General features: G+C 41.6%; 1 protein-coding gene across 9 annotated transcripts in view; it reads right to left on the reverse strand.

Annotated features, from left to right (window-relative positions):
- The window catches only part of LOC310892228 (uncharacterized protein), a 421,439-nt gene that overhangs the window by 125,047 nt on the left and 281,735 nt on the right, over nt 1–14,657 (reverse strand). For 7 of the 9 annotated variants that reach the window (XR_014577955.1, XR_014577956.1, XR_014577957.1 and 4 more), the window contains one exon: nt 3,832–3,934. The exons of 1 other annotated variant lie outside the window; for it this stretch is intronic. The gene's annotated coding sequence lies outside the window, so the exon portion shown is untranslated. Of the gene's footprint in view, nt 1–3,831; nt 3,940–14,657 lie in introns of all 9 variants that reach the window. One more of the 9 variants, XR_014577958.1, reaches the window with a different exon arrangement.

Below are 14,657 nucleotides of genomic sequence, written 5' to 3' on the forward strand. Positions count from 1 at the left end.
AAATACAATCCAGGCACAATACCCTTTCCCTGCTATCATCCCCTTAGGCAAATTTGCCAGCTCCACAGCTCATAGCAGTTAACAAAAGATGCTCCTCAAATCCTGCTCAGGATGCTGGTTTGCCAGCAGAGCCTGGCCATGTTCTGGTCAAAAAACCTGTGACAGGGCACAGACATCCCACAACCATACAGCATTGGAGCACAGGCTTAACTTTAAGCACTGGTTTGAATATTTTGATGAATTAATGCTAGGATGTTTTGCCCTGCTTAGTGCATTTTTACCAGAAAAGTTCCCTTCCTTGAATTATTCTATGTAACCAAAGCAAAAATTGTTAAAAGTTTTATTGAGCATCACTTTAACCCCATTTAAACTATTTTCTGCATTTCATTCTCTATGGAAAAGGAAACTTAGTGTCACTATCCAACCTCAGGAATAAGTACCTAACTGCAATGCTACTAGAGATTTTTTTAAAAATCCAAGTAAATTCCAAACTTGTATTTTGGGCCCCAAATTACAGCAAAATGGCTCCTGCTCTTGTTAGTAAAACACCTGTTGTTTTCACCAGGAGTAGTACATTCCTCACATCTCTAATCCTTCAGAAAAGTGCATACGGCCTTGGAAGCCAAAGGTAAATATTTTAATGTGTGCATTATCTTACTGAAGTCAGTAGATTGGGTAGATATGAAAAAAAAAAAGGGGGGGGGGGGAGGGCATGATCAGGTACCCAAAGGATTCATGGGCTTCAAACGTTTAAATAGCATCATTAACACAAATACTGCAGATGGGACAGTCCTGAATACAGCAATAAAAATGGTCTGTCCTTTTCCTTCCTACAACACATGGACTTGTGGTTAAAGTTTTTATTCTAGACTAAGCTAAGAATTTAACCTCCCAGTTAGTGACACTTCTTTTTGCTAACCATTGCTGAATTATAACGTTTCCCCTTTTTATGAATATTTTTTAGTATTTTTAATACTGACAATAAGTCACTATACACTCCAAACTATCTGAAAAATAAAGAAGACAAAGTATCACTGGTAGATCACTATTTATGGAGGGAAAGTATGCAGAAATACCTTAAATTTACCATAAACAAGGGGTTTCATACCATGACAGCAAATTTTAATGTAATTCATTTGTCATATAAATTGTGTCCATGGAGAGGTCCCATAAAATTAATTAGGTCAGAGAGAAAATAAAAGCAAATAAAAAACTTCTCAAAACTTCAAAGAATATATTTTAAAGATAGCACTATCAACAATATCATTGGAAAGTTCTTCCCTCCTCTTCCCCTCTTCATTCCAGGAGACCAAGATCATCGGATTGAGAATCACCTTGGCCCTCCAAGACATAGGAAATCGTATAGGTTCAAGCGCAAAACATTTCTGAAACTGAAAATTTTGCAAGCAGCTCTGCCTTTCCAAACTACAAACACCCAGAGTTCTGAAATATAATTTAGTAAAGGCATTCATTGTGTCAGTGTGGCTTTTAAGCACAAAGCTACAGTTGCAAAATCTGGGCATGATGCATTCATCACACAACACAGAAAAGCAAGGGGAGGAGGGCAGAAGAAAACAATAAGAATTTTAGACAAATTTTAATTCTGGCCAAACTCATACTAAAATCAAAACTCCGAAGCTTTGTCTGTCTGTTAGCTTCTCTAGTGTTTATATGAAAAGGAATTTGTCCTTGTACTTTTCCTGTATCAGTCTGGCTTCATTTAGTGAAAGAAACAAGACTTCGCTTTTTGCACTCTTCTCAACACAGCTCACTGAATTGGAGGTGCTGATACACATATACAAAATCCAACATATTTTCCAATCCCATTCTGAACACAGATGAGATTTTGCTCTTACTGCTGCCTGTGCAACCTTACTGGGTAGGCTGGTGCAATAAGGACGCGACAGGAAGACAACAAAATGCAGAGGAGTAACTGAGCTGATGGTGCTTGATCATTAACAACATTACCAGGCTATGCACTAATGGCTAACTCCACAGTGCAGATTTCATCTGGATCATGTGAGGGCATGAGATCCCATTTATGCCTGCTCTTACATGTTTTAGTGATAGCAGCAGGGAACATAAGATACCGGGTAAGGCATGCAGTTTGCTGCTATAAAGTCAAAGCATCAAACCATTTAAAAAAAAAATCTTCAACAGAAAGAATGAATTTATAATGGATCCATGCTTTGTGTTTTGAGGTGACAAGAGTTCTCGATCTGGTAGAAAGTTCCTAAAGCTCGATTTACTACATTGTCAAAATATAGCCTGAGGGGACAATCTGACTTACAGCATCTTTATGACTGGTGATGAAAGAACCCTGCTTGGCTTTTAGATGCTGAGTTTGGCTCAAGATAGTGCAGTAGAGAACAGAACATCTTTTATTTTATGCTGGGAGTTCACAGTGTTCCCCTTCAGCACAGAATTAGGTTTTACTACATAGAATTCTCACACACAGTTCACTGATGGTTAGAATTCACACCTTCAGGTTTTGGGGATATACTTCACACCCTTCATTGTTACTGCTACTGAAGATATGGATTACAGTGTCCTCATGTCATTGTAGCATCTGTAATGGGAATCTTTCGAAAAATTGGGAAAAAAATGTGTATTTTGCCAGGCTTCAGAATGTCTTATTCAGTTTTGGAAGGGCTTCAGAGCACAGTAACCACATTAATTGGACATTATACGGACAGCCAAGGGTAGCTCAGTTACTGCACAGCTTTTACTGTTCCTTGTCATGTTGCTTCGAAACACATTTTGTGTTTTAACTAGTCATATATACATATGAAAGCATTGCACAACACTGGTCAATGCTGCAGATCCACAGGAAATAATTGTTTCACAAACATGAAGCAATCTGCACAAATATAAATAGCATGGCCCAAGTCTGTTCTAAATTACACTTATGCAAATCCATGGAAGTCAACTAGTTCTACTAGCAGAATAAAACAGATAAGAGCATATAAAAATGTAAAATACGGTTCCGCTGTACAGCTCTCCTTGGGCCAAAGCCTGCCAGCCTGCCATCATTTACATTCTCCTAGTTTCCCAGCATGGCTTTACAGGAAATAAGAAAAATAAGAATATCTGGGAATTCTAGTCCTATCATGCACTGGAGGACACATGTCCAAGAACATATGGACTTAAATGTGTCAGCATCCTACATCACTCTTATTTCAAGGATGTTATTAATTTTTGTGGGTGGAGTCCAAAATCTTAATGCCATATTAACACACAGTGGCTGTTTCTGTAATGCACGTGTCACAGGGAGCATACGTATAGCAGTCTGAGGATAACATTTGAGCTTGATTTTGAATGATTTTTGGAATTCTAATGCTCTCAAAAGATGAAGAAATGATACTATTAACAGGGTATTGCACAACTTTTGTTTTTACAGTTTCACCATACACCAGGATATGATGCAATTGCAAATCTGGACTCTCCAAACACAGCACTTTAAATGAATCTCTTTTTGCTCTACGATGCACAGCAGGTGACTTCAGGTTTGGTACCTTCAATATTGGAGCAATTTATATGAGTGATGTATGTTCCTCTAGTCAAAAATAAGACCAAGATCAGAAAAGTCTTTGTCCATCTAATAACCCAAATTTCAGTCCAAACCTTCCCAATTGAATCAGCCTCTTCACCAAAATTGCAGGTACAGACAGATACTGTGGGTACCTGCCACACAAATGTTCCAGCTGGAAACAGTGAAAAATATATTGCCAAAGGGCTTTTCTGCTGTGAATCAACAGGTGGTTTGGCACTGAAATTTCTACCTGTTTGTGGTTTTCATCTTTGGTTTTAAGACAGAAAATGAGATGATACCTTTCAATGCTGCATCTCAAGCAGACTGTTCGGAGAGCAAGATTTCATTCCAACCAAATCTCTCTGTCTCTCTTGCAAAGTTGAGGAAAACTGCCAACCACTGCTGCTCTTGCCATCAGCACGCCATGTAGATGTTAGGAAAAGGCAAAGTAAAGGGAGAGAAGAAAAAGGGAAGAAAAATGTAAGTTTTACATAAACAACAAACTGCACGTAATGACTGCTTTTGAGGTCAACAAAATTAATTTCTTTTAGTGTGAGGAAATAAACAAATATATGAAATCTTGGAATAGCTTAAACTGAGAGATTTTTTTATTTTACAGGATATTTGTTTAAATTCAGCTCCAAGGGATACAATATTTTGAAAACATATGATAAACTTAAAAGGACAACATTGAAGAAATATACCTATCATGTCATCAAAAAGAACTACACTATTACTCATGGAGCAGGCTAAGCACCTCCGACAAACACTCTGTAAAGCAGCATAAGCAATTACAACATATGTCCTTGCCTGCAAATAGCCCAGGGTGCTAGAAGTGGGGTTTGGTTTTTGTTTTTAAAGCCTTGTGCATGGGCCTAACTGCCTTTGTTGAAGGTAGTGTTAACACACATCAAATGCAGTGGGAACCAAATGCGGGTAACTGCATACTTTGAAAAATCACAGCCAGTATGTTCATCTGATGCCATCATTCTCTGAGGACAAAGTGTAGGCTATGGAATAGTACAAGCAATAGGGAGCAGTAGTCTCAAGTAAGCTTTTCAGAGCTAGGGAAGCTTATTTCATTTCAGGGGTACTTTTTAACAGATAATTGGGAATGTGCATCTTCAAAACAGCAGTCGAGAGTAGGCAAAGACAGCCTAGATATCCTTACTGTGATAGAAGTTTCAATGCCTTTTCATAAAACAAGTGTTCTTCAATGCAACTCTCAGCAACCATTAAGGGAACAACAGCCAGTGAAACTATGCTTTTCCGATTAAAGCAAGAAAATGAAAGTCACTGCCTCTCCACTAACAGTAGACATAATGAGAATGACTTCGACACAATGGCTACTAATCAAAATGGGTCCACATTCACCAGTACACAGAAAAGTGGAATCCTCATGACCAGTGAGAACCTTTGTTTTGCCCCAATAACTGTAAAACTGTTTTAGGAAGTTGTATATACTAATTTAGCTACAGAACATGAGAACTGCATGATTAAATTATTTATACTAATAAAACCGAGGACCAGAGATGAACAGAAAATGGCCCTATCTTATAGCGAAGATGTAATCACTGGGGCTGGTGGGCAAAAGCTTCCTGCTCTTGAGCTGGAATGAGAAAACAGAAATGTGGGTCTTTTTTCCCATGATAAGGTGCTTCCACAAAAATTTGCCTCTGAGATAACTGAAATAGAATTTTTCTGTTAAGTAGCTAGAAAATAGAGAAAAAAAGAGTAAAGAGCCTTCCAGAACCAGCAGTTGGGAAATACTTGTTTTGACTTTTCTTGGGTAAAACAGTTACTCCCAAGGAAAATTTATATTTCAAGAAAGAGAATTTCCACTGAAAAATCATTCCAATGGAAAATGCCTGGCCACAGCTACAAAGGCTAGGACCACTGGCCTCAGCCAGGAAAAGGAGAATGCCAAGGCCACTGAACTGGGTAACCCAAGTCTCAGGCTCTATTTCTGGTGCTGCCACAGTCCTCTTACACAATCTTGCGATATATGTTGTATGCTGCCCGACGCAACACGCACGTTTAATGACTTTGAGCCCTTACAGTAACAACAGTATTTTCCCTCCTACAGCAGCTAGTTCTTGATGCTGAGATGAAGAGAGAAACGCGACCTATGGCTGCAACACACTGGTAATCAAACACTATTGTATACCATAGGGATGTGTGGGGGTGCCTTTTCATCGTAGAACTAATCAGATTTTCTACACACAGAGTCAGACAACTGTATAGTCCAGTCTTGTGATCTGTGTTCCAAGCTGCCAGAAATAAGGCAGGAAAGAAGGGGGGCCATCTCCTGTGTCCTTAATGAAAGAAGAAGAGAGATGACTGGACTAAGAGCTGATGAGGTTACAAGGCAACAGCAGTGCCATGAGTTGTTTGGGCTTAAAGCCAGATGTCTTGTATTTCCTTTGATTGTTTCTAAATAATTAATGGAATTAATTTAATCATGTGACACCCCCCTCTTTTTTCTTCTTTTTTTTTTTTTTTGGTAGTATTTGGCTCTGTGTACTAACAGTAAATATAAAGGAGAAAAACGGGGCTGTCTATAGCACACTGAACATTGATGCGGTGTGTTCGGACTGCATCAACAGCTGATACTCGTCTCCACCAGACTATCTATCTACAGCACACACAGTGTTTGCATGAAGTAGATCAAGTAGTAGCCTTCATACTCCATCCCTAAACCAGCTCATCTACGGCATATGGACACTGCATGTTTGAAGTAGTAAAAGAGAGGGTACAGCTCTCTCTCCGCCCACACTAAGATGAACCTGCCACTACTATTTCACGTAACGTTTTCTGGCAAGCTCCCAGTTTTCAGTCATGCTGGTTTGCTTGAAAGAAACACTCAGAGGAGACTCTGCTTGTCTTGCTGTTCGAACAAACAAAATAATCACGCATCTTGAGCTAATTGTCCAAAGCTTAATGAAGTTCATACGAAAGAGGCTACCCATGATGTGAGCATTCCCTCCTGACTTATCCACATCAGCCACTGCTGTTGGCAACAGGAAGGGGATTATGAGGATAATAAGTAACCCTGAGCTCTGGTCTAGACAAGCCTTTGCTTGGTCTTAGTAGCAGTCAGTGCACAAAGAAAACAGCATCCACCAGCAGTAAAAATCCCACTTTTCCAAAATTTTCTACACCAGGGTACTGATCGCAACAGCAGGAGAACCCATGCTCTTGCACCTCTCCTTGAGGCTGCAAGTCTCAGAGGCAATGCATAACACTGCGAACAGAGTGTTAGGATTGGACTAATGATTTAGGACTGCCAAAATGCAACAGCAGATATCCTGAACAAATGAAGACTAATGAAGGCAGCTCCTTACGCTCTACATGCACGTGTACTCAGTAAAATTGTTTGCCCATTCTCCTACATGCTTCCACAGCATACTCTCAGCTCCCTTACACAATTCTTATAGAATTTTCTAGTCCCACCCATCTCATCTACCCCTTTTTCCTACCACATCTCAGTTTATCTTGAATGTCATGGCACCCACTAGCAGATAATTTTAAATGTGGCAGCTGAAAGGTGATGGAAGTGAGAGAGAAATGTGACAGCTCGGAGCAGACCCCTGTTTTGCTCAGCAATGCCCCAGAGTTTTGGACCCAAGGACACAGCAACGCAAGACCTTCACAGATGTCAAGAGAAATTTCCAGAGACATGCACAAAGCTGACCTCATCAAGGAGTATAGGTGGGGAGTCAGAGAGGGCTTGGTCAAACCTTGTTTCTTACTTTTTATCCAGGGCTCCCTATTTGGCAGTCACTGGATCAAGCAACAGTATTAGTGCTTTCTACAGTTACTGTTCTTCAGTCAAGGGATGCGAATGCTGAAGAGTTCTCCATCAGAAAGCTAATCTTCAAGGCCTTAGCAGTCAAGACCTAGCAATCCTACAGGAATCTTTCTCCGTCACTAACCCAGCAAACCAGTTTGGCTCACACAAATAAATTAATTTAATTAGAGAAAGATTGCAAGGGCCATACACCTGAACGTTTCAACTGAGACTGGGGCAGAGTCAAAAACCGCATCAAGCCCACACAGTACAGAGAACTACAGCACCAGATTGCACGCCGCAGCACTGCAGAGTGCTTTGTGGATCTGAGCTCAGACTGTGGGGCAATTCTGCCAAAAAGGAGCAGGATGAATGAGACTGACAATGCTAGGCAGCCAACGCCTTACCCTGTCCTGTAAGACTTTCTCTAACAAGGTTTGCAAGGTTTGTCTGGAAATAGCCAACAATACCGCTGACCAGCATTTGCATCACAGCACTTTACTAACAGCCCCTGTACCTGCTTGCTTTCCAGGATTTGGGGAGTGGGGATGTGCTAAAGTGAGATGACGACATTTTTCCTGTGGCACCAAGGATCTCTGAAAGTGTCTACATATCAAACTTTGCTGCGAATGTGTCTTTTGTTCCTTCTTCTGCTTTATTTCCCTTTAATGATAGCTTTGCAGTGAATCCCATTTGTAAGTAGCTCAAATAAATGCAAATTTTATCTTGTAAGCAATACCCTCCAAAATACTACTACAACTGAAAATAAAAAACTAACAGCTAAAAGGCACTGGGTCTTCCCCAATGCCCTCATATCCCCAGGGTACTGGATGGCTTGCTATTATTATATATGGAGTACCTTGGAGGGTATTTGGCATTATAAATATGTACTGTATTGAAATATATAGCCCAAGTCCCCAGGGCCCTACATTCTAATTAGAATCAGAGTTGTGCAAATAACTGATTTATTTAGGTTGCTGACCAAACTGTGAACACTGAAAGGAAAAACACCACCTATGAGTTTTATAAAACGGGGTAGCCATTTGTTTGCATTAGATACGTTTCAATTAAAGTAGATTTTGTTTCAAAACAAAACCAGGAATCTCATTTAGAAATACAAACCCCCAATTTTTTGGCTTTCCAAAACATTTCTCTTTTATTTTTTCCCCCAGTTTGTTTGTTTTTCATAGTTTTGGATAACCCATATCTGAGACTAGCAGCTTTCAGCAAATAAAATATTACACTCAACAATTTCACCCAGATCTAAACCTAAGGGCTAAACTGTGAGTCCATCAGCTCTGGACTTTGCTAGGGAGGTGCAGAGGCAGTGCAGCCACCGGGCATCGGTGCTGGCTGCTGGAGGCAGCCTGATGGTGAACCTCAGGCCAGCAGAAGGCTGCAGGAGCATAAGGAGAGGGCTCAGATAAAGAAGATGGCTGAGGTTATAGGTATGTTCCTGTGTATCTGGTGTCAGCCTCTCTGGGGATGGCTCCTAACTCTTTGTAGTTAGCAACTGCAAGTAGCAGATTTCTGACAGCCCTCTTTCCAGTGTAGCAGAGCAAACCAGCCCTCACCACAGCCTTCTGTAATATTCATTCTACATGGGAAGAGAAGTATGGCTCCAATACACACAACAGTGAATAACCCGCCTGACAAATGCAAACGGGTTTGACCAGGGAGGCAGGGGATTTGCCTTCATTCCTTGGTTCGGCCCCTGCCTGTGCATCCAAGGAGAGTTATTTCATTTCTTTATGGTTGTCTCCCTGTCCACACTTTGCCTCTGCTGTCTCCAAGCTCTTCAGGTTTAGATTTGCCTCCTGAAGTGTGTCTGTACGGCACCTAACACAATAGATTGCTTATCTCAGCTGGGGCCTCCATGATTTATTTATCTTATAAATAACTGCTTGACTGCAGTCAAATCTCTTTTTAATGCCAATAGTTTCAGTTGCATATATTTAGTAGTCCATCATGGGACCATCAGTTTCTTTTTAATTAATTACTTATTAATAGAGGTAAAATATGAACGGATAGCAAGTCTACATTTTTCCTGTTTCATCAATTCCAGTGGTAAAAGAAAGCATCTTGTTTACAGCTACTAGAAACCAACGGGGACATGTACTGAATGAAGTCTGTCACCTAAGATCCCCTTGGCACTTTTATGCCCCATTACTTGGGGACAAATCCATTCAGCCCTCCGGGGAGGGCAAGGTAGCTGGGTTGAAAGAACCTCCAAATTCTCTGTGCAGGGGTTTGGCCACAAGATTGCAACTGGTATGAATAGGTATGAATGCAAGATCCTAATGTATTCCTAGAACAGGTCTGTAAAGAGGTAGAAACAGTTTGTGAGGCATAAATAAATAAGTCTGCTTGCCTCTGCTTTGGAGACACCGTACCTCTTATAGGGCCCACTCGCTAACCCAGAAGATGACTTTAGAACTCCTAAGAAAATAAACAATCCAGAAATAGAAATGAATGCAACATGACGAACCCTTCAAGTTCGACACACAGCACTGGGGTTGGGGGTGGGGAGTTTTTTCAGAGCACACGGGGCTGTCACTGACAATAAAGTCAGTCACGTTTTTAAAACACTGGGGACGGAGCTGAAAATGTGCCCCATTATGCCTTGAGATGTACTCCCTGGGTACAAAAGGTGCGTGGGTTACCTCAAGCTCGTGTGCTACTTTGCTGAGACTGTAAAAGGCAGAACAAAGTACAGACTGAGAACGAAGAACTGTAGAGGATATGCGATTGTATCTGCTCTGCGGGCCCAATCCTGTGTGCCTCAGGCATCTTGGAGTACTATTTCCCTCCATCCTTCCGACAACTGCTCTTTAACAGGCAAAACCATGCTGCTGCTGACAGGCTCCAGGAGACAGCAGAGCAATCTCGCAGCCTGTACGCCCGTGAGGCTGAGCCTCGCTCGCAGCCTCCTGCTAGGGGGCTGTTTAAGGCTTCCAAGCCCTGCTGCTCATGGCCGAGCTCTGTCCAAAGGCCTCACCTGCAGGCAGCGATTCCCACCCTGCACACCAGTGCCCCTGCTCCCCCTTCCACGCCATGCTAAAGGAGCAATTATTATAATCAAAAATAAATCCTTCTCCCTGCCGATTGTACTTACTGGCCATTGCTGCCATCTAGCCAGAAGCATCACCAATATTCACAGAAGCCTTCAGCCTGTTTGTTTTCCCTCTGCTGCTGGCCTAGCAGCAGGGATAAATGCCTCCCTTGTTACTCACTAGCTCCACGGAGGCATTTGTAAACTTTCATAGGGGTTTCCTTTTGTTTTGTTTTGTTTTGTTTTCAACAGGTGACAAAATACTGTACAAGTGCAGTTGCTCTGGGGACACAAACAGGAAAATGGAGATCAGGTGCAGCTGTAGCTGAAAAATGGGAAAATTCAATATAAAGGTAGCTGATAAGAGACTGCTACAAAGTGTGAAGAAATGTTTGAGAAGGGGTACTTAGCTTTTATTATTATTATTATTATTTTGACTTACTCCTGCAAGGTGGTTCTAGCAGAATAATTTTGTCTATTTTGTTATCATGCCAAATTTTGGCAGGTGTTACTGGGGGAAGGTTGCAATTTTATTGAAAAAAGTTTCTGGATGTTATTGGAAAGGGATTAAGAAGTTGTTGACTCAAGCTAGCATTGAAGGATGTGCTGAAGGTCACAGCTGAGGGACTCTGGCTGGTGTTACTGGACTTGGTGAAGGAGGAACGATAAGGATGTAATTTCAGAGAGCTCCCAAGTTCAAATTCATTCTTTAAAGAATTTGTTCCCAAAATTCAGTAGTGGAAATGTTTACACCGAAGGGCTCACTCTGCAGCCATCCCTTCATCTCCTTTTGGTACACATGACATGAGATACGATTGAAAAAGAATATTCCGAGAAGGATATTTAGAAACATTCAGATGGAGTTTCACAGACTGCTTTCTGCCTAAAATTCAGCTCTAAGAAGCCAACTTAAACTCACAGACACTGTAGGCATTCACTTCCTTAGACAACGTGGTTTCAGAGACATGGTCCCGGCAACATAATAAGCAAAAGGCGAAGCATAATGGGTAAAGAGAAAATAAATGTGACTGCATCATAAAATAAACCAATTGCTCTCTGCCCATAATGTTCAACCAAATAAAAGAGTGGAGAGGAGGAATACAATGAATATTTGTGAATCAAAATTTCTGCTACTGTACTTACTATTCCACACAGGGGAAAAAAAAAGCAAAAGTTGTATTTTACTTCCCTGATTTTTTTTCCCACTAAATAGGGAGGTTTCATGGGTATTCTAGAGTAATATTCAGCTGTGAATCCAATTTATGCAGTGGGATAGGATTAAAAAAGGAACAGAAGGTCTGGATTCTGAACCTGCTCTAACAGCTTTGATTTGAATACAACCCAAGTCTTGAAATGGCTTGTTTTCCACTTCTGGTTTGGAGCTGGTTGAAATATTGCCACAGTAGCACTTCCTGTAAAATTTTTGTCCAAGATTCTCATTATTTGGAACTAAACTCTGAAGATTTTGGCACCATGAAATCCAAACAAAACTCCATTCCTGACTCAACTGGCCCAGGAGTCAACCCAAGCTTAATCTGGTTCTGGGTCCAAATCCAGCTTCAGCCCATTTCCATTGTTATATAGATTATGCCATAATACCACCTCCAGCTTCAGGATTTATAATGCCTCCTCGCAGGATGCATATTTGTGTGTAAATACATAAATCACATCAGATAAACAAAGAAGACATGCCAGAAAACAGGAGGGGAGGGAAGAGGAGAGATACCTACCAAGCAGTTTGTCTCTAAAGTGTTGCCAGTTGTGAAAGGACTTGACGTGCTAATATCCGCTCATTCAGACTCTTACAGACATGCTAAGAGCGTGACGGCTGGCAGGCAGTGCATTTAAGTGCTGTTACTGAGGCCCCCAAATATTGACAGAGTGCCAGACTCTGAGAAACTATTGATGTATGCAGCCGGCCGCTGCTCCAGACACCTCTCAGACAGAGTCTTTAAATGTCACAGATTAATGAATTTTCATGAAATGGAGAATGAGAGAAAGAATTAAAAAAAATAAATATATCCCACAGCACCAACATGAAAGCATCTTTTATCCCTACACAATATTCTGCCCTCAAGCCTCAAGATTCCTACTAGATTGTAACAGATTGTAAGACAGCAGTAGATGCAGGGTCAAGGAAGGTAGACCCTCGAGATCACGCAGAGCACCCTCAAAAAAAGCCAAAATGAGAGATGATCATTCCCAGGGGGAAAAAGAAAAAAAGAGAGGGGCAGGTCTTATTTTCATTTTAACCAAACCCATGGGTTACACAGTTTAAGGGATAGAATTGGTTAAATGGTTCTCATTTGAGGTACAAATAGGGCCAAACTGCAAAGTTCAGATGTTGCCTTTGAAGGACTGACTTCAGAGTCATTCAGATAGATAGCTGCACTTGGACCCTCTCTTAGTACTTGATATTGTGTTTGATCTTATCCAAGAAATAGGCAGTTACGATAGAACATCTTTATGTCATCAGATAAACTAAGTATGCTGATTATTTATCTTTTTTCATTTATATCAGTGAACTCAAATATGTATGAAAACTTCAAATATCATTAAAATGTAATAATGCAAAATGTGGTTGGAGCGTAAATGACAAATCTATGCATAAGACAGCACTTAAAGAGGAAGGAAGTGAAAGGATCTTGTAGATGATGTATGCAAAGGTAAAAATGGGCCATTTATAGCCAACCATTAAAAATGCAGCTTCAGCAAGCCCCTCTGCACACAGCCACTGGGAAGCAGGGCTCCACGTGCCACTTGCTCAGTTGTTTCCAGGGCTTTGATTCCCACAAGGCCCAGCTGCCCCCTGTGAAGGTCAGCATGATCTGGTGTGGGAGTACTGGGTTGAGGAGCAGGAACCGTACCCAACACGGCATTTGTGTGTGGGGCTGGCTAGGTGAAGTAGGCTGCACGCATGCAGCAAAGCATCCCTCAGCATCAGCAGCATGGCGAGACCCTGTAGTTTTCCCCTTACATTTTTGCTGCAGAAAAGTCAACATTTTTCACTGAAAAAATTTCTCCTAAGTATCCTCTCTATCTGGCCACACAAGGCTTTGCTGACCACAGCAGCTATAAAATCTCACTGTATGTAAGAACAGGGACTAGCACAAGCAGTGTTCAAGAGGAGCTTGTTTTCACATCATCTTGTCAGGCAGGTTATTTGGGACTACCTTTGCCAAAGCAAAAATAAAAATAACAAAAATAAATAAATAAATAAAAAGATGGAGCTAATTTTTTGACTGTTAGGGCAACTGGAAACAAGTATAAGGACTCCGAATTTAAGCTCCAGCTTCTGACGACTAAAAATGCTTTGGGTTTTGAAAGCCAACATGCTCCTTCAGGTTGGCACTTGTGGTAATCAACTGTAACATGGACTACAACAACCAGCCATTTGCGTCACCCATTCTTGCCACCACCTAAAGGCGGCCTTCCCTATCACCACACATCCCACGACTGCCAGCAGGCTCTCCAGCACTGTTATCCCGTACCCGTAGCTCTACAGACGATGTGGAGGAAGGAGCAAGCAGCCATCCGTTGCAGATCAGCCAGGGGGAAGGCAGAGCACACACGCATGTAAGAGTAGATGACACAAATGACTGATTAAGTATATGAGAAGGCAAAATGTCAAAGCCTTTCTATTCTGAGAACAATCTCTATACAAACAAAGAAAAAAATCAATATAGATTTTCACACAGGGAAGTATTTTACACATCATTGAAAGCTTACTTTTAAACAGTACTTTTTCTGGAGGGTTTTTAAAGAGCCTAACATTACTGCCCCTTCTGGCCTTCCCTGTCTCCTCGCACACTCCTTTTCCATTCTCCTCTCTTCCTCTCTCTCTTTATTAAAAAGTAACCAAGGAACTACTATTAAACACTAACCCAGTGGTTCTCTCAGTCCAGTAGGTCCTCCTCAACAAAGGCCGGCACTGGTTGTACTGAAGAAGATGCAAAAACCCCTCAGCATTTCCCCTCTACAGAAGGGCCCTAGCTACGAAGCTGCCTCTCACAAGGGCCAATGACGCAGGCTCTCTGCGATACTGACATGGCAACGCCCCTTTGGGTCCAACGATAACTCCAGAGGCACCTGACTGGACGTGCTTCCCTCGTGCTGGAGGATCCCAGCACACTGTCTGCCCTACTTGCCCCTAGACATACTTTCCACAGTGCTGGGAGGTGACTTAGGGGACGGTGCATGGCCAAACCCTTCCCAGGTGAGACCAGGGGAGAACTTCCCACCCTGGTACCGTGCTCCCTCCACAGCACACCTCCGCCTTCATG

This window comes from Anser anser, assembly GCF_964211835.1.
Source record: "Anser anser genome assembly, chromosome: 1".
Classification (NCBI taxonomy): domain Eukaryota; kingdom Metazoa; phylum Chordata; class Aves; order Anseriformes; family Anatidae; genus Anser; species Anser anser.